Source organism: Marmota marmota, unplaced genomic scaffold (assembly GCF_001458135.2).
Source record: "Marmota marmota marmota unplaced genomic scaffold, marMar, whole genome shotgun sequence".
In the NCBI taxonomy this organism is placed as follows: Eukaryota; Metazoa; Chordata; class Mammalia; order Rodentia; family Sciuridae; genus Marmota; species Marmota marmota.
Genome location: NW_026000019.1, coordinates 14,565,722 through 14,585,245, shown reverse-complemented (window position 1 = coordinate 14,585,245; position 19,524 = coordinate 14,565,722). Strand labels below are relative to the sequence as shown.

At 46.9% G+C, this 19,524-nt stretch overlaps 1 long non-coding RNA gene across 1 annotated transcript; it reads right to left on the bottom strand.

The window, feature by feature from the left end:
- Positions 1-2,452: 2,452 nt before the first annotated feature.
- On the bottom strand, positions 2,453-5,550 carry LOC125618650. Its single transcript, XR_007349989.1, has 2 exons — positions 3,148-5,550; positions 2,453-2,825 (listed from the first exon to the last, which is right to left on the bottom strand). It is a non-coding gene; the product is annotated as an uncharacterized LOC125618650 (long non-coding RNA).
- Between the last annotated feature and the right edge of the window lie 13,974 nt (positions 5,551-19,524).

Sequence of the window (19,524 nt, the reverse complement as noted above, 5' to 3'; positions counted from 1 at the left end):
TCGCGGTTGCTGGGATTACCCCCGCACCCCTTACAAGTCTCCCACTCACGTCTTCTCCCTTGTCCTCAATCCCACCTGACTCCCAAAACTTACATGTTCAGTCCTGACCTGTCCTCACTTCAATTACTGATGTTAAAAAAAAAAACAACTTTTACTTCTTGAAAGGTAATACACTTGTTCTCACCAGTTGGGGTCCAAGGAGGTCCCCAGAAGGGAAAGGGGGACCTCAACTCAGCCCTGGCAAGTTCTTGACTTAAGCTGCACAAAGGAATTTCAGGATGACACGTCAAATGAGGCACAAGCAAAGGATTATTCAGGAAAGCAAGGGATTTCTTTAGGAGAACAAGCCACAACGCAGGACCTGCTCTCGAGGGAGAGGGGTGTGGGCGCTCAAGAGCGAGACACACGCAGGGGTCTCAGGCTCTCTTCTAAAGCGGACTTTGTAAACAGTGGGCTGGAGACCTACCCGGGTGGCATCCACCTAATGAGCTCAGTTCTTTTGAAGGTGGATCCCAGAGCTGGTCTAGGTGGTCTGGTTCTTCTCAGAGTCTTCATGTTGACGTTATCTAGTTAACAGCGCTTGGACTGGACCGTATCAGAGGTCTCTAGCAATCTCTCTCTGGGCTTCTTTTAATTATTCGAAAATACATCCTGTAAGCTAACAAGGTATATGGGCACCAATTAATTGGACTGACAGTACTCTAAGGTTTACTGGACCTTTGAAGAATTCAGACCTGGAGGAAAAGAGGATTTCCTGGAGATTAAAGGAGAAGGTGTTCATGGAGTTTTAAAGTTACAGTCCCTCTCCTTCCCTGTTTCTCTCCTTTCTGCCTGTTCTTAATTCTTCTACCTACCTCAATATGATCAAAACTCAAAAGATGCGTGAGGCTCTGTATGGAAATCTATATGCCCTGCATCCTTCTTCCCCAGCGGTACCCTCTTCCCTACCATTCTCCAGGTTCAGTGTTTTATTTATTCTTGAGATAGGGTCTCACTGTGTTGTCCAGGCTGACCTTGAACTCCTTGGCCCAAGTGATCCCCCCCTCTTAACCTACCAAGATGCTGGAATTACAGGTATACACTGCACACCCAGCAGTTTCCGTGGGTTTCGACTGTCTTGGGGAATCCCCTTTTAGAATTTATGCCACCTGCAATTCTCTATGTCCAGAAATAAACCCATCGTCTTCCCCAGTCAGCCTCCCGGTTTTCATCTATAAGGTGGAATAATAGCAGCACTTCCCTCAGAGGGCCGTGTGTTCTCCTAGAGCCAGGCTTGTGGGTTTTAGCATGCTGGACATGTAGGGAGCACTCCGTAGACTGACGGCACAGCTTCTTAAAGGGCATATCTACGTAGGGTTTACCTACCCCTCCCCCACTCCCCAGCCCCATTGGCCACCTCTGTTGTCCACTGTCCTTCCCCTCCACTCCGGATACTTGGCTTCATCTGTCTCTCATGCTGTCCTTTTCTTGGGGGATTTGGATGGGGCAAGAAGAATTCAGAGGGAATTCCCTGGGGCTGCCTCCTGCTGCCAGGGTTCTTAGACTTAGCTGCTGAGAACTCTAAGTCCCCTCATCCCTTCCAATGTCCCTTCCAACGTGGACGCTCCCAGTCTCTCTTCCAGGATGTGGCTGGTAATTAGTAGTTCATTCCTGACATTGCTCTTTCCTCGGGGGCCAAATGACAGAGGGGGATATATTTAAACATACAGGGTTTCTTGGCGGTTCTCGTGCACTTATTTAATCTTCCCACAACAGCTTATACTTCCCCCCCCACCCTTGGGCTTCCAGAAACACAGGACAAATGTCATTTCCATAGTTTAAATACTTCCATGTGTCAGGTTTTCTAGTCCTTAAACATGAAGGACGAGGGTCTCGACCTTGGGGGCTGGGGGACTGGCAAGTGGCTGCCTGGCTGTCTGCTGTCCGTGATCAGCATCTCTTAGGAGGGAAGGATGGTGGGAGCTCACGTTGCTGCATTCCAATCTGCGCTCTGTCCACTTGCTGTCCCCTGCCCCACCCTTAGCAGACAAACATGCCACACAAGGAATGCACTTCAATCCAGCTGCGTGCACCTGCGTGTGCTGATGAGGAGTCTCTGCAGCAAGGTCCTCGAGTTGGAGCCTTTCTCACGGGCACCGCTGACTTTCAACTGCTGTCCACTGAACGCTGCGTGGACCCAGTGGGACTTCCTGGGGAGAATGCAGCCGAGTGAAGCATCAGGATCTTGCCAAATAAAGGCATTAAAAGGGAAATGTCCTCTTATCCCAGCACCTGTCACCCCGTTGTTACACTTCATGTTTTATTTCAGAGAACGTTAGATTTATCATGCTGTGTGCTTCAGCCTGCAGGGGAAGCTGCCCCTGAGGGGTTCGCTGGGCTCGGGCAGTCCTCCTCCATCCAGGAAGCCTTCCCTGACCACCCAGTCCTGGCCTTGTTTTCTCGGGGTTCCCATAACCAGTACTGGGTGCAAAGGACACTGGCTGGGGCCCTGTGTTTTTAGGAGCTCCCCCCTGACCCTGCTTTTGACCAGTCCTCCTTCCAGGGCAGACAGCAAGGGGCCAAAGGGATGTGCCCGCCCAGAGCCCGTTCACTCCCACTGGACCATGCTCTGGGCACCCAAGACCCCCAAGTGTCCTCTAGGTCCACGCTGAAAGGGACTCCATGGCTGTGAACACAACCCTAGAGCACCAAGGTGTGGCCCGACACTGACCGTTACTGCTGGGGAGAAACAGGCCGCAGTCTTCACAGCCCACGCCTGCCCTGGGCCTCAAAGTACAGGGTGGGTTCAGAGTTATGGAGCCCGAGCGGGAGAGGCAGGGGTCTGTCTGATAAGGTAGGAGAATTGTACACATTCGTTTATGGTTGGTAGGCTTGATTTATAATTCTTAAACACTCAGATATATGGTCTACATGCCTCCTTTGTACTTTGCCCTGGGTCCTGCAAATGTGAAACGTTGGCCTGCTCATACCACCCTGGGAATATCTCTAGGGTTGCCATGCTGACCATTTATAACTATCTGAGTTCATGACTGAAGCAGCTGCCTGCTACTCCCCAGCCTCAGGGCCCTTGCCCACACTCTTCCCTCACCCAGAATGCACTTCTCTACGACCCCTTTAGCCTACCAGACTTTTAATTTATCTACCCACCGTTTTCCCAACCTGTTCAATTAGTTCAGACTCTTTGGTTCTTCACTCACATCTTCCTCCGATAAATGCTGAGGGGGAAGTACTACAGTTATAAGAACACCAGTGTTAGGGCAGGGGTGGGTCGACCCTGATGACTAATTGCCAGACGTCGTGACAGGTGCTTTCCATATGTCACATTTATTCTCAGAGGAAATCTGATAAACTACCAGTGTCACCCTTGTTCTACAGATGAAGAAACTGAGGCTTCAAAAGTGTGGCAGACGGTTATGCTGAAGGTCCCCCAGGGTATTCACGTTGCTCCGGCCCATATGGACTCCCACTTCCGAGGGGATCAGGGAAGCGTGACTTCTGTGGAGGCCAGATGAGCCTTGCACACTGCAGCTTGGTAAAATATCCAGCTCACTGGGAAAGCACGGGGCAGAACAGGCCCTTTGAGGGCCACTTACGCAGAGCTCGAAACCTGTCATAAAGCACCCTAGAAAAGGACTTCCCAGGGCCATTGGGAAGCCCAGACTAATAAAATAAAGAGATGAACATAAAGAACCCGGTGCTGAGAGAGGCCCAGCAGGCTTGCACCCCAGCTGAGCAGGACCCCAGTAACCCTGCGGCTGAAGCAGTGACCCTCAGCAACAGCAGTACAAGTGCACTCAGCCTGGAACTATGGCTGTGGGACACCACTGTTGAGGTGTGATGTCATTACGGCCATAGACACCTGCACAGTGGCATCCTCAGCAACAGATGACTGGTGCAGAGAAGCGTTTGCTCAAAAACCTGGAGCCAACACGGGATAGATGTGAATTCACACTACAGACTCACACTACCTAGGTTCCCAGTCCTGCTGTCCTGTTTTGGACCCTGGGTGGGCATGATCACTGTATCCCTTCTTGCTGGCTCCTGTCCTGGTCTCCACCGCTATACTGTCCCCTTCTTTATGTAACCATGTACCAGTTGCTGGGCATTTAGGTTGTCTCCAGTTTGGGGTGATTATGAAAAATACTGCTAAGAAGATTCTCATGCAAGTCTTTATGGGATCATGTGTTTCCATTTCTCTTAGGTAGATACCTAGAAGCAGAATTGCCAGGAAGTCTGATTTATTTTTAACTATAAACTGTTTTCCAAAGTGCCTTTGTCATTTTGTATAATCCATCTATGGATTACTTGCTCCTCACCAGGTGAAGAAAAAGAACTCTCTACTTTTTAAATCAACTTTCAGGGTTGTTTTTCCTTGAAGAATTAATTAGGTCCTTGAGACTGTCCCAGCCATGTTCTCCCGGGTTGAACTCTGCTCTCTTCTCTATGGTAACCTTCCCTAGTCATTTATGATGGTCACACTCAGTGCACACATGTCATTATTTATTTATTTGAAACACTTTGCTCGTGGGCTGGTTCCAGTAATCGTTTAGTTTTCGGCTCTCCCAGGGGATGGTCATGTAAAGGTGCCGAGGCAAGCTCTGAAGAAGCAGCGCCTGTAGCTCAGAAGACACACAGGAAACCAAGCCCCCCAAAGTAGACTTCAGAAGAGCGAAACCTGGGGCCGTATTTTCCATAAGGGTACATGGGCCCGAAGTGCGTCCTCGTGAAGGTCGCTAGGGTGAAAGGCAGTCTGAAGGACCGAGGGCGTAGGAGGCCTCAGCACCCAGAGAGATAAGCACAGGGAGAGGAAGGCAAGTCTAGGGACCTGTGACACTATGCGCCCGCACAGCCCCCCCAGCCAGGCTCCCAGATTGCCTTCATAGGACTCTTTCCTATTGTGCAACTATACGTAAAGAAACTACGGTCAGAAATTCCGTTTCAAAATCCTTCTAGGTTGTTTCTGCACAATGGCAAGAATATACACTTTCAAAAAATTGTCAAATGACAAAAGAGAGAGAGAGGTTCAGAAATGAAGTCTAAGACGAAGTCTGAAAATTGTCATCAAAGCCTTGGTGACACTAACCATGTTCACCCCCCGGGAGGGAAGTAGATGAAGTCACAAGATTGTGGTCCCTAAAGTCATTTGCATAAGAGTTTCAGGTGCCTGAAATAGCAAACTAAATAGCTAAACTAAGATTTCTGACATTGAGAACTCAGTAATAAAGGAAATCACTATTAAGTAGTACACAGGGTCTCTCTTCATGGCTTTCTGATTGTGGAATTGGTTTCCCAACCTACATGTGTGCTAAAATCTCAAAGAGTCACACACACACACACACACCCCACATGAAAAGAGCGTGTGAAAACTAGTGAAATCTGAATAAGGTCTATACTGTGTTGTCAATGTTACGGACCTGGGACCTGGGCGGTTTCCTGGTTTGGGCCACCCTAGAGTCACAGGAGGTATTGTCACTGGGGTAGCCGAGAAAAGTGCATATGCAAATCCTATTACTGTTTTTAAAACTTCCTTTCTTAAACTATTTCAAAATAAAAGGCATGTGAAAGAAAGAAGAAGGGAGGGAGATACCCAGGAAGGGAGGGAGAAGGGCGGGAGGGGAGGGGGAGGGATGGCCGGAGGTAGGAAGAGGGGGAGGCAGTAAGTGTGTTGCTCGGCTTTCCATCACTATAACAAGACGCCTGAGGTCATTGCCCTATAAGGAGGAATGGTTGGTTGGGGCTGACCGTTTGGGAGCTTCCATTCCTTGCCTGTTTGGCCTCGTAGCTCTAGCTCTGGGCCTGTGGCAAGGCGGTGCAGAGGGACTGTGATGTGCTGCAAAACTGTTCACTTCAACTTCTAGGAAGAACAAAGGAAAACAAACTGGGGCCCTTAAATCCCCTTTGAGGGCACACCCCCAATGACCTACGAGCCCCCCCCCCTCACCAAGGCCCCATGTCTTCAAGCTTCCACCTCCTCCTGACAGCACCACCCTGGGGTCAAGTCTTCAACCCGTGGACATCGGGGGACATTCCACACCTGAATCACAGCAGTAAAGTACCTCTGAAATTTGAGATTGAGGGTCACCTCTGAAAGGGAAATAAAACCAACCTATATACACACATGCACAAAAAAACCCCACCTTAAACTGCAGTCTACACATGAGTGACACTTCCTAATGGAGGAGACCAGGTGTAGCGTGGGGAAATCATCATGCCTCAAGAGGGGTCTAGCTGCAGGAACGGCACCTTTCTTTGGCAAGAGTGGCATCTGTAGCTCAGCCTTCGCTGTTTCTGCAAGCAGAGAATGCAGGTGTCGGACATTGTCCCCAGGAGAAGCCTGTACTGGCTGTCCCAGCGTCATTGGCAGGGTTACTTCTCCAGCAGAAACAGACACATCAGACGATCCCAGTTTGGCGACAAGAGCCATTAAGACCATTCTCGAATTCCCTGTGCTGTGACTGTATACGCACTTTGGCTATCTGTCTCATTTTTGCATAGCAAGATAATGAGCTGGTCAGCCAACGGAAGGGTTTTAGTCCACTTGACATTATTTCTTCTTCATAAATTAGTAATATGGCATTCTGGTTCATGTGTCGATATCTTATGGGTTTTATGAGTGAGTAACCAGCACAGGCGTTCTTAACCTAGAAACCAAGATTGGGATTCAAGGACTCCATTAAGTCGTGAGATTGTATGCAAATGGGTGTGTGTGTGTGTGTGTGTGTGTGTGTATGTGTGCAGTGCGCATTTATCAAGGAGAGGGGTCAGTAGCTTTCACCAGTTTCTCATATGATTTCAAATGCAATGACAAAACAGAATTTCTGGGCTGGTGAAACTAAACTACCATGCTGAGATACTATGTTGCAAAATAATAATGTCTAAGAGCATCCTTTCCCCTTTACTCCAACTATCTTATACTAAGTGAAGTATTTCATAACCTGGTTTTGTTTTTCTTTCATTTTTACAGAGCACACTATGAATGTTTTCCTGTGTGGTTCTTCGATGACACCATTTTTAACAACTTCCATAGAATTCAATTGCTCAACTTCATCACAGAAGATTTTAAAGCTTCCTCACTTATGACCTCTCAGAGGCTTACCTTTTTAAGCAAAATGTTGACTTAGTTTTATTAATAGATGTGCCAGTGTGAGAAACAGTGGCCATCGCTCTTATTGACGGCTAATGTTTCGGAGACACGGGCTCCAGGCCAGGCAATGTGCTGCTTTGCATATGACACCCTATTGTGGCTTTACAACAGCCCTGGGAAGCAGGTATTATCAATCCATTTAATAGTTGAGAAAACTGAGATACAGAAAAGTTAAAGAACTTGGCAAGGTCACTCTGCTCTCAGTGATGGCGTCACATTGGCAGGCCACATCTGCTGGCCTTTCACAATAACCATGATGCCCAATGTCTTATCTTTCAAGGTCCATTTGGATGTACTTTCTTCTACCTCAATTCTCCCTTCTTGGAAGTCCTCTGATTCTCAACTAGTTCTAGACCACCCCTGACCGTGACATTAGAGTATCATCTAACTCAGGGGTCCTCAAACTTTTCCACGAGGGACCAAACAGTAAATATTTCTGTTTCTGTGGTGCATATGGTCTCTGTCAAGGCCATTCAGCTCAGCTGCCCACTGTAGCATGAACATGGCCATAGACTGTGCATGAATCAGTGAGCGTAACTGTGCTCCAACAATACCGTATTTAGGACATTGAAATTTGGATTTCATATAATTCTCACATGTTACAAAATGCTGTCATTCTTTTGATTTTTTAACCATTTAAAATAAACCATCCTTAGCCCATGAACTACACAAGAACAGGTGGCGGACAGGATTGGACCCATGGGCCTGTGTCTTATGTATTCACATGCTCCACAGCTAGGCAGAAAAATAACCTTGTCTTCTCCACAGAATCTATCTACAGGGACAAGCTCATAATTAAATGTCCAACAAATACTCGATTGTAGTATGGATGCATGTGGCATCTTTATTTTCTTCATCCTCTCCTCTCCCTAATGAAATTCTGCATCTCTAAAATATCTCAGCAATTGTTTAGTTCTGAGGACTGATAAGAAAAAAAGAAAACAATCCACGTGCTTGGCCAGCTTAAAGGTCAGATGGCATTTTGGCTGGGGACCAAGGAATACAGCTGGTGAAAAATCAAGCTGTCACACACTTGTTGCTAGCCCTGGTTTTCTAGTTCCTTCCTCCTGAATTATTAGATTGTTTATCATAATGATTTGCTGCATGAGCAGTCTTTTTAAAAACTATAATCCCCTAGCAGAAGAGATGTCATGACTTGATGGGCTAAATTTAGGACCATGAGAACCACGCTCTAAGCCCAGCTGTCGTGCATCTTCTCTGGGTTTACCTTTCCTCGTTGAGAGTAGAGGACAATCGCACCGCCATCTCCTGTGGCCAGTCCAGGCCGGGCTGACGTGAACTGCCCCGACCATAGAGCAGCAGTAGTGCCCGGCTTCTCCATTTACTTTGGCCCAACCAGTTGAAACGGCACGGCTATGTGGCACTGCGTAAGATAAAGAAATGTGCTGCCCTCTGTTAAGTGCAAGAATGAAAGCTGTGCTGTTTCTTAATTCACTTTAAGGCCACATCAACCAGCTATGGAATCAAGCTGATATTTACTACTAAATACATGTCTCGAAATTATGCAACATCTGCTGAGGACTTTTTAGTTGGGCCATTTCAGTGTGAAACCAGAAACTGTAATTACAGGGATCTTTTTGCTGTCCTGCCTGCCAAGGGTCACATGTCATTCTGTAAAAGTGGGTGGAAACAGGAGACTCACATTATTCTACATTGAGGATGGCCTTCAGCATGGTTTTCAGGACAGAATCTTGAAAATGCTTTGAGGCATCAAGGAAAATTCTAGGTTTTGGAGGAGTCAGTGGTTTTGCAGGGCTTGAATGCTATTTCTAAGTTTTTGGGTTTTTTAAAAGAAATTTTCACTTGAGTTTGTTTTCACCCACTTTTCAGATGCCTTAAAATAATCTCGTGTTGCAAACTGTCCCAGCTGTCGCCACCTTGCCTGCGAGGTGAGGGGGGTGCTCCCTGAGGGTGAATCCACACTTGGTGTGAACAAATGCTTGGAACTGGGAGGACGGAGGCAAAGGGCAGCTGCCTCACTGTTCATTCTCTACAGCAAGGAGAAGCTCTTCTACTGAGAAGTCCCTTGTGGTTCTTCAGCAGGTCGGTGCTTACTGCTCCAAAAAGACGCAATCTCTGGGGCTGGGGATGTGGCTCAAGCAGTAGCGTGCTCGCCTGGCATGCGTGCGGCCCGGGTTCGATCCTCAGCACCACATACAAACAAAGATGTTGTGTCCGCTGAAAACTGAAAAATAAATATTTAAAAAAACAAAAAAAACCAAAAAGACGCAATCTCATGCGGTATCCATAAGAGTTTTGGGAAATAAATGGACTCACAAAAGAAGTTCTTTCAAGTGTCTAACTGCGATTACACGGAGAAGTGGGGAGGCATTTGGCTGTGTAACTGGAGCCTCTGTATCAGTCCAGGGCCCAAGCTGGCTGCCTCAGAGGTCACAGCTGCCTTCTGCCCCCAAATGCTGCTTCATGCCACAGATAGGCCAGGTGGCACCTGTGTACACATTTAGGGACATTTGTTGGGTGCTTATGGAGCCCTGTTGAAAGCTGCTTATAGGAATGTTGGCAAATGCTAAAATTATCATTATAACAATACTGTGGGTGGGAGGAAGCTGGCCTTGCGTAAACACCCCGCTTTGGTGTAAGAAGGCCCTGAGCACTGGTGGTTAACATCATCTTGTCGGTTCCCACAATCAGCTGTAGTTATTACGGTGCCCTCACCCCCATCATAACCCCAAAGAGTAGTTCAGGGATTTCTGCATCTCTGAACCCTTAATCAATCCTTTTAGCTGATGGTATGGCAGATCTTGTCACTCCTACGAATGTGCGAGACAGGCTAGTGAGTCTCTCCCTCCGGCTGCTGATGGTCTCAAGGAAGAGATGAAAATCTTTCCCAAAATGTGGATTCGTGGGACTTCAGACTGCAAAGTCCATGGAGAGTTTTCCATGGACAGAGAAAGTCTTTAGTTAGCCTAGGAGGAAAGAGGGAAGAGACGGGGTTTGGGAAAGTCTGAGGCTAGTTTGGTTATTCTAACAATTATTGAGCCCCCACTGTGGCCTGACACTGGGGATACAAGATGCCAAGCCCCAGGGAGGACAGACAGATGGACTGGCAACGGTCTCCTGCCCAACTCACCAAGGCCTCTCTCCAAACATCACCTCCTCCCTGCAGCCTTCTGGTCCCTTTGGTTCCTGTATCATGGATCCTGCAGCCCCTCCATTTCCCACCCTGCCCTGTCTCCTTGTGCCCTCCTGAGCAAGCTGAGGGCCGGCCCGGGGGTGAGTGGAGCACTAAACACCCTGGCATTCCACAGACCCTGGGCCTGGTTTTAATTGACCTGCTCAGTTGGACTCACTGTGTCCATGTACACAGAGCCCCATAGTAGGTCTGTTTCTTTTCGTTTTTATATTTTTTATTCTGACATTTAAATTTTATAGAAAAAAATAGAATTTTGAGCTCTCACTTTTTTCCAAGAACTCCAAGTACTCCAAGTACTGGTAATCACCTAGATTACCAACTGACACCATGTTATCACATCTCTCTCTCTCTCTCTCTCTCTCTCTCTCACACACACACACACACACACACTCACTGCTTCATTCCTATAAACAAGGACATTCTCTTACACAACAGGACCATCAGTTAACATTATCACTTAACGTGATCAATTAACAAATCAGACAAATATTCATCCAACTTCACCATATGATTCACGAACATCATTCAAATGTTCTCTGTGGTCCTAACAATATCACGGACAGGGACAGGCCCATTAAATCCTTATAATTTCTCTTCATTTGGGAACGAGTCCTCAGGTTTCCCCCTCCTTCATGACCTGATACTGTCTGAAGCACAGGGTCACTTTGTGGAACGTCCAGCAATTCACGCTTACCTGCTGCTTCCTCCTGACTTAGTGTTGGCAGGGAGGATGTCAGAGGCAACGCCTGGTTCTTCTCCTCCCCCATTTTGCCACTGTGATCAAAAGACCCAATGGGGAAAAAAGCAGACCCAGTGAGAACAATTTTAGAGGAGGAGCGGTTTCTTTGGGGCTCGCACTTTCAGAGGTCTCAGTCCATAGCTGGCCAGCTCCACTGCTCTGGGCCCGAGGGGAGGCAGGACATCCTGGTGGGAGGGTGGGGTAGCAGAGGGCAGCAGCTCAGGACGTGGCATCTGGATGCCAAGAGAGGGCTCCACTCACCAGGGACAAAATATAGACCCCAAAGGCACGCCCCCAGGGACCCACCTCCCCCAGCCACACCCTGCCTGCCTGCAGTTACCACCCAGTTAATCCCTTCTGGGGGATAAATGCACTGATTAGGTTAGGGCTCTGTATCCCAATCATTTCATCTGCAATGTTTCACACAAGAGCTTTTGGGGGAAACCACATCTAAACCATAACAAGGCACATGATGCCCATCTGTCCTATTACCGGTGTTCTTAATTGCTACACCTGGAAAAGCTGGTACCTTTCAGGTATTTCCACAGAGTCACCCCTAAGTATTTGGTAAGGAAATAGCCAAAGTCTTCTATTGCAAGACAGAGCTTCTCTTGCTCCTCCACTCATTTAAATTTTATCAATGCAGACCTGGGGATTCTATTTTACTCGGTGTTAGCGTCAGTAACCACCACCAGGGGTGGGTCACACATGCCTCTAGTCCCAGCTACTCAGAAGGGTGAGGCAGGAGAATCATTTGAGCCCAGGAGTTCAAGGTCAGCTTTGCAACATAGCAAGACACCATCTCAACAGCAATAAAAATACAATAAAATAAAAATCCTTAACTGTCATTTATTGTGATACTCAGATTGCCAAGATCTGACCCGTGGGGTACTTTAAAGTAGTTCTTGCATCCTTTTTAAAAAAATTTTTTTATTTGTTCTTTTTAGTTATACGTGATAGTAGAATGTATTATGACATATCATCCGTACGTGGAGTATAATTTCCCATTCTTGTGGTTGTACACCATGTGGAGTTACACTGGTCGTATATTCATATACGAACCCAGAAAAGTGACATCCGAGTCATTCTGCTGTCTTTCCCATTCCCATCTCCTTTCCCTCCACATCCCCCCACCAATCTGGTGAACCCCCTCACCTATTATGAATCAGCATCCGCATATCAGAGAGAACATTCCGCCTTTGGCTTTGAGGGATTGGCTTATTTCACTTAGCATGATAGTCTCCAGTTCCATCCATTGACTGGCAAATGCCATAATTTCATTATTCTTTATGGATGAGTAATATCACATTGCATATATGTACCACAATTTCTTTATCCATTCATCTGAAGGGCACCTATGTTGGTTCCATAGCTTAGCTATTGTGAATTGAGATGCTATAAACATTGATGTGGCTGCATCACTGTAGTATGTTGGTCTTAAGTCCTTTGGGTAAATGCTGAGGAGTGGGATAATTGGGTCAAATAGTGGTTCCATCCCAAGTTTTCTGAGGAATCTCCATACTGCTTTCCAGAGTGGTTGCACCAATTTGCAGTCCCACCAGCAATGTATGAGTCTACCTCTTCCCCCACATCCTCACCAACATTTATTGTTACTTGTATTCTTGAAAATTGCCATTCTGACTGGAGTGAGAGGGAATCTCAGCGTTGTTTCAATTTGCGTTTCTCTAAATGCTAGTGATGTTGGACATTTTTTCATATATTTGTTGACCCTTTGTATTTCTTCTTCTATGAAGTGTCTGTTCAGTTCCTTTACCCATTTATTGACTGGGTTATTTGGGGTTTTTTGGTGTTAAGTTTTTGAGTTCTTTATATATCCTGGAGGTGCTCTATCTCTATAATGGCTGCGTCACTATAGTATGTTGATCTAAGTCCTTTGAGTAAATTCTGAGAAGTGGAATAACTGGGTCAAATGGTGGATCCATCCCAAGTTTTATCTATGTCTATAATGCTCTGTCTGAGGTGCAGATGGCAAAGATTTTCTCCCTTTCCTTAGTCTCTCTTCACACTTTTGATTGTTTCCTTTGCTGTGAAAGAGCTTTCTTGCATCCTTTTGACATGTACCCATCATGGTTTGAATATTTCTTACTTTATAGGACAAGAGATATCTCTAAACCATCTTTGATTTCTTCCACTCCACCCCTAGAGTTAATGGTTTCTTGAGGGACCCCTAGATCCTTTAAATGGAGAATAACATTTAGGGGGCCCAGCCCTGCAAACTAGGTATGTTCATTGCTATCAGGAAGTCTTGCCTTCTGGCCCCTCAGCAGACAGAACTAGGAAATGTATGCACAGCTCTACCCACATGTGTGGCTGCGTGTATACATGTACGTGCATAGGTCTCTATGTGCACATGTATGCACACATAAACATCCATCTACACACAGTTATGCTACTTCAATATCTGTATCTTTGTCAACATAGAGCTGTGAGTTCACACCGACTCCTCCTCTTCTGTCAAACATCACGGCCTTTATTCTAGACTTTCACCTTTCTGCATTTGTAATTCTCTTCTGACATCAGGAAACCTGACTCCGTTATCCTCAATGTATTTGCTCAATCATCCCTGCATGTCCTCAGGTCCCCAGCTGCAATGACCAGAAGCTTGTCCCCTCACCGTAAGTACCCCCCAAACAGGCAGGTCCCTTCCCCAACACGGGGGACTTGGATGAACAATAGCTTGCAGAGATCAGAGTGAACTCAGAGCAAATTCTGCCTGCATCTGCCACTGCCTGGACTCTAAGACTCGGGGAAGAGTCACAGGGTTTGCTTTTCCTGTTGTTGCTTAGCAGAGCAAATGTTATTTTCTTCTTTGCCATGGCAGCGCCCCCTTTAAATGTGGAATTCCTTCCCTGTTTGCTCCCCTCTACTTCTGATTACTCATGGAACAGTAAAAGGATTAACTGGGTCCATTCAAAGATGTGTGGTGCTCTAAGCTTCTCCCAGGAAGAGAGTATTATAAATATTATGTAGCTGTAAACCCCCCAGCTGGAGGCCAGAGGTCAGCAGATCCCTCCCCACAACTGCCAGATGGTCGGCTCTTCTGGTGCATTCTCAAGGCCACAGGCTCACTTCCTAGATACGCGTCCTTAACTGTCTTGGCCCAGCCCCATGTCAGGTGGTCACCTTGGAGGCAGTGAGTGTCCTCACGCTGCTGTTGCTGGTCAGTTTCTCCTTGACCGGTTCCCGTGGCGGTGGGGATGCCCCTCACAATGGCCTCACTATTCTCAGGGGCAGGGGAAACCCTTTTCTGAGAGCTAAATCTTCCCAACTCATTTAGATGTTTCTTTTCAGAATTTTTAAGACCAGAGAGTTCTGTCACACCACGTTTACCAAGTGAAGTCGAAAACCCAATTTCTGAAACGCTTTTGACTCTCTCACCATTTCTATTGTTTGGGGAAGTGGGTAATAATGAGGCCCACAGACGTTCGTTCTGAGCTCAGAGCTGCCTGGCAACACAACACATGGCTGTGCATAAACTTTATTTACAGCCAAGGCTGGAGTAAAGGAACAGATGGTAAGAAAATCGGATTTCTGGAAGGGACAGATGCACGGGCCTGGGGAGCTTGCTAAATCTCTTGGCTCCTGGCGCATAGGAGAGGGTGAGGTGCAGCCTCGGCTGTCGCTGCCTTGATTGTGGTAGTTTGGATCTTGTCTCTGAGGAGGGTGAATACGTCCCATTACAAGCATTTGTCTCATCCCTCCCACGGGGAATGTGTTTTCCCAGAGATTTGTATGTTCCCTGCCCTTTTATGGAAAGGAGTTTCTCGATCATCCATGTCACTGTGTATCTGAAATTTCAAGAATATTTAAGCTGTTAACCCTGCTTGTCTGTAGAGGATGGGACTGCATTCTTATCATCTTGGAAATGTTTATGATGAGCACATATGAGGAAAAATAAGCACAGACATTTATGTGCTTTTGACACATTCCTAAGCATGAGCCCCATCCCCCCTCCCCGTGCATTCTCATCTCTCTCTGATGCTTTTCTCTGAAAGATGCTGGTCTGACAAGGAATGAAATGGCTTTATAAGTGTAGACGCTGAAGCTGCCCAGGCTGGCTCATCCCTCCCTCCTAAAGGAAACGGTTAAGGTGACTCTTCAGTTAAAGTTTGCATTGGCTTCCTGTTAGGTAGAACCATTTTGAAACATATCCTGCATCTTAGCCCAAGAGTCACCTCACAATTACTCTGACTCAGCAGATCTTAAACCCCAGACAATACTCCAACATCTTGAAAAGAAAGGAAATTGTGGCCGGTGCAGTGGCACGTGCCTCTCATCCCAGTAGCTCCGGAGGCTGGGGCAGGAGGATCTTGAGTTCAAAGCCAGCCTCAGCAACTTAGTGAGGCCCTAAGCAACTCAGTGAGACCCTGTCTCTATATGAAATATAAAAAAGGGCTGGGGACGTGGCCCAGTGGTTAAGTGCCCTGAGTTCATTCTCTGGTACCAAAGAAAGAAAAAAGGAAGGAAGGAAAGAGAGAGAGAGAGAAACAAAGAAAGAAAGAAAAGAAATTGTTATCTGGGACTGAATCCTGAAAACTCCTGGTTCCACATGGAATAGTGAGCACCTCAAAGAATGGAGGTGACAACCCAAAGGACCCTTCCCTGACAACCCCCTAGCAAAGGCCTAACCACAAAAATTCCCCACTGCCCCATGCCTCTGTGTCTGCTCCAGGCTATGAGTGGAAGAGCTTCTCCGTGTCCACTGGGTCCCCTCTGCAGGTTTGTCTGGAATAAGCCTGTCACCGCTGGCTGCCTCCCTCTGTCTTTATGTCCTTGGAGCTTCCTTCCTTACACTTCCCAGGGAGGGGAAGGGGGAAGAACAGGGTCTGTCCAGTGACTACGGTGACACTCAGCCCCAGCTGTTCAATGCTGGATGGAATTGTGAACACTTTTATTCCCCAGTCTCCCCATATGCACTGTAGTAACTCTAGGGCCTTCATAGCCATCCCATGGTCACTTCTCTGGACCATGAACTATAATAAGAAAGAAAGTCCACTGTTTCTGCCTCTTAACACCTTGTCACTCCTGAGTAACATTGTCAGATTCTTTTTTTTTTAGTTTTTTAAATTTATTTTTTAGTTATAAGTGGACACAATATATTTATTTTTTTTATCTTTATGCGGTACTGAGGATTGAACCCAGTGCCTTACGCATGCGAGTCAAGTGCTCTCCCTCTGAGACACAATCCCAGCCCGACATGTCAGATTCTATGAAAGACACTCTTAACTTCATCCTGAGTAAAGGATGGAGTTACTTTACTATATATATGTGGTTCCTTACAGAGTTCCTTACAAATTAGCCACAAGTTGAACAACCAAAGCATCCACCAGAAGCAGTTTAAATGACGGTATTAGAACTGGTTTGATTGACTCCTTGCCTCACGGTCTGCGTCAGGCCAGCTGCAGCTCTTGGGTAGGAGAGGGACTCCTTTTGGTGGCACACAGGTTGCCTTCTTCAAACAAACTCTCCAGGCATGCCTGCCCAGGCCCCCAAAGCCCACACAGGCTGCACTTGGGAACTTGCAGGTAGCTCTGATGTCTGGTAGGATCCTCTTAACCCATCTTTGGATCAGTCTTGGGATCAGAGGTCTATAGCTTGCTGGTGCCCTTGAAACTTGCAGCTTTTGGGTTCTGGGCTCCATCAGTGAGATGTCCTCATCCTGGTGGCAGAGGACACAGCAGACTCTCCACCCCATCCCCTGCCCCAGGCCTGGCAGGATGAAAGTCAAGCTGGACATTGGGTGCCTTAGTGACAATGTACCAGTCTCCATTAAGTGAGTCATGTACTCTTACTTTCCACTGCCTCTGCCATCTCCACTGATGGCAGTTAGCAAAGTCAAGGACAAAGCCCTGCTGAGCAATCCCTGGACAAACCACAATGGCATACCTATTCACATATATAGGGTCCCAGCACATTCTAGAAATAGGGAATAGTTTAGAGCAGGGACAAGATCTAAGGCTGGGACCAATCCCACTGAGGGTCTCTAATTCACCTTTGATATCTGGATGTCACAGTGGCTTCAAAAATGCCACTGTTCTTGAGTCCTAAGTTCCAGGAACCATTGAGATGAGGTGGTAGCTCTAACCAGCAGCAGCAGCAGCAGCGACAAGGAAGGAGGCAACTCATATACCTCTGGGGCTTTTCTTTTCTTTTTTGCATTCTTTCTTTGCCTGACAAAAATAACCCCTTCATTCTTTGGGGTTCCAGCTTTTGTTTGCACATGGATCATTGTGGATGCTTTTCTTCAACGTGGATTCCTGGGTTCTCCACCATTTAAGTTCAGCAGGTTCAAGGGAGGCCCTGGGGACCACAAGCTCCACCACCATGTGATCCTGGCTGGGCAGTAACCTTTGTCCTCTTGTTTTTTCACCTTATACAATCCACTTCCCACTTGCTTTAATTTTCACCTATGTGCTACTGATTTCCAAATCTGTGTACCTATGACCCTAACTTCTCTCTTGGACGCTAGGTTTAAATTCTCACCACCTGCAGACACCTCTCCTTGATACCCTGTAGATACATTCAAACTGTAGTTCTGAAAATTACTTCCTCCCAAGACATTTGACATTAAAGGCCACTCTCTGAGGTTCTCTTCTTACATAAGGAAAAGCCAGAGTTGGCCAGTGTGGAATCCACTCCAGGTGAAGAAAAACTTAGTTGTTTAACTTTCATGGAAAGTTAAAAGAAAAAGCTGCTAATGGCTGAATAAACCATAAGAGATCAGAAAATTTGCTTCCTTGATGTATAAATTGGGGACTAGCATCATCTCTCTTGCTAAACCTGTGAATAGACATTTAAATATTGCATCATCATTTAATAAGTTTTTACCTTTCTTCCCATAAAACAACTGATAGTTCTGCCAAGGCAGAATTTGATATGTTTGGGTACTTAGTATCTGTTGCTTTTTGTTTTGTTTTTACAGCGCTGAGGATGGAACCCAAGATGTAGTACACACTAGGCAAATGTTCTACCATTGAACTATATTCCCCTCTACAATTAATTCTTAGTGCATTTGTCTCTTTGGCTTCTGTTAGTCTTTTTCCTCCCCATTTTTCATCTATTGAACATGCCCCACACTTCCCCAAATCTTCTGCTTCCTGTGGTCAATCATGTTCCGAGGTAAGTTCTTCCTCTCAGTCCAGGACAATCCTCCTGCTGCCTTGTTCTACAGCATCTCCCCGTGGGATTTCATTTTCACCTCTTCACTCTTCTTGATCAAGGTGAGCTCTGACCTTCTACCAACAGAGAGGCTCTCCACACTGCCTGGGTCGGCCTTGCTTGGAGCCAAGGGCTTCCCTAGGAAGCAGGATTTTCTGTTCTAAAAATAGGACAGTGTGAAGCCTGCCAGCCTGGACAGTCTCCCCAAAGGTGATTACTGACCTGAAAGGGGGCGGGAGAGGGGACTGGGAAACAAGGAGGAGGGGGGAAGGGAGGCCGGGGAAGTTTGGGCTTTTAACCCAACTCTAGTTTTATGGCCTTTCTTTCCAGGAATAGCTGGGGCTCCTGCTCAGAACCCATGTTGATTTTGAACCTATCACCACTTCAGGCTGACCACTCTTTCAGCCTCTGCATGATTGCCCATTTTCTCCTCCCAGTTCCATCTCATGACACTTATCTTCCCTAGCTCCTCCCTCTTGTTCCCCTAATTTGATAGTGTTTTTGCTTTGAAATCCCCCTCTTCACTAGCACATAGCAGTGACAGGTAACATGGGACAAGTAAAAGAGAAGCCATGCTCAAGAATGAGGGGCTTAGGACCCTGGAGCTGGAACAGAATTGAAATGCAAAAAAATGGTATTTTGATGTCAGAAATGGAAAAAAATTAAATAAGGTAAAAATCAAGTCTTGTGAAATGCTCCTCTGATCCCCAACAAGGACCCTTTTGTTGTTTTTGCACTCCTGGGACAGAGCCCCAGCCTGTGCATCCCCTCACACAGTCTTCACAAACTCTTACCACTGTCCCTGCTTTGCCTGTGGGAACCTGAGGTATAGAGCATCAGGGACACACCCCAGCCTGGCTCCAGAGCCCTCATCTTTCCTGCTGTGCAATGTAGCAGCTCTGCTGGTTGTCCCCAGGTGACCTTGTGCTCCCTGGTAGTGACTAACTCCCCACCTGGCTTCTCCAGCTCTTGCCTCTCCTGCTGACCGACTCTGTGCCCTGGCCCTGGCCCTGGCCCTCAGGTGCGTGCCTGAGTGCAAATTCAGAACAGTGTTGGGCTGGGTCCATTGGCAGGTGCCAGGGGCAGCACTGGTGTCTGTGATAGTTCATTTTCTGAATCCGCTTGACTGGAGCCAGAGAAGCCCAGATTGCTGGTGCAACAGGATTTCTGGGTGTGTCTGTGAGAGTGTTTCCAGAAAAGGCTCGCATTTGAATTGTCAGACCAAGTAAAGAAGATCCGCCCTCATCAGGGCAGGTGGCCACGATCTGGTCCTTTGAGGGAATGAGT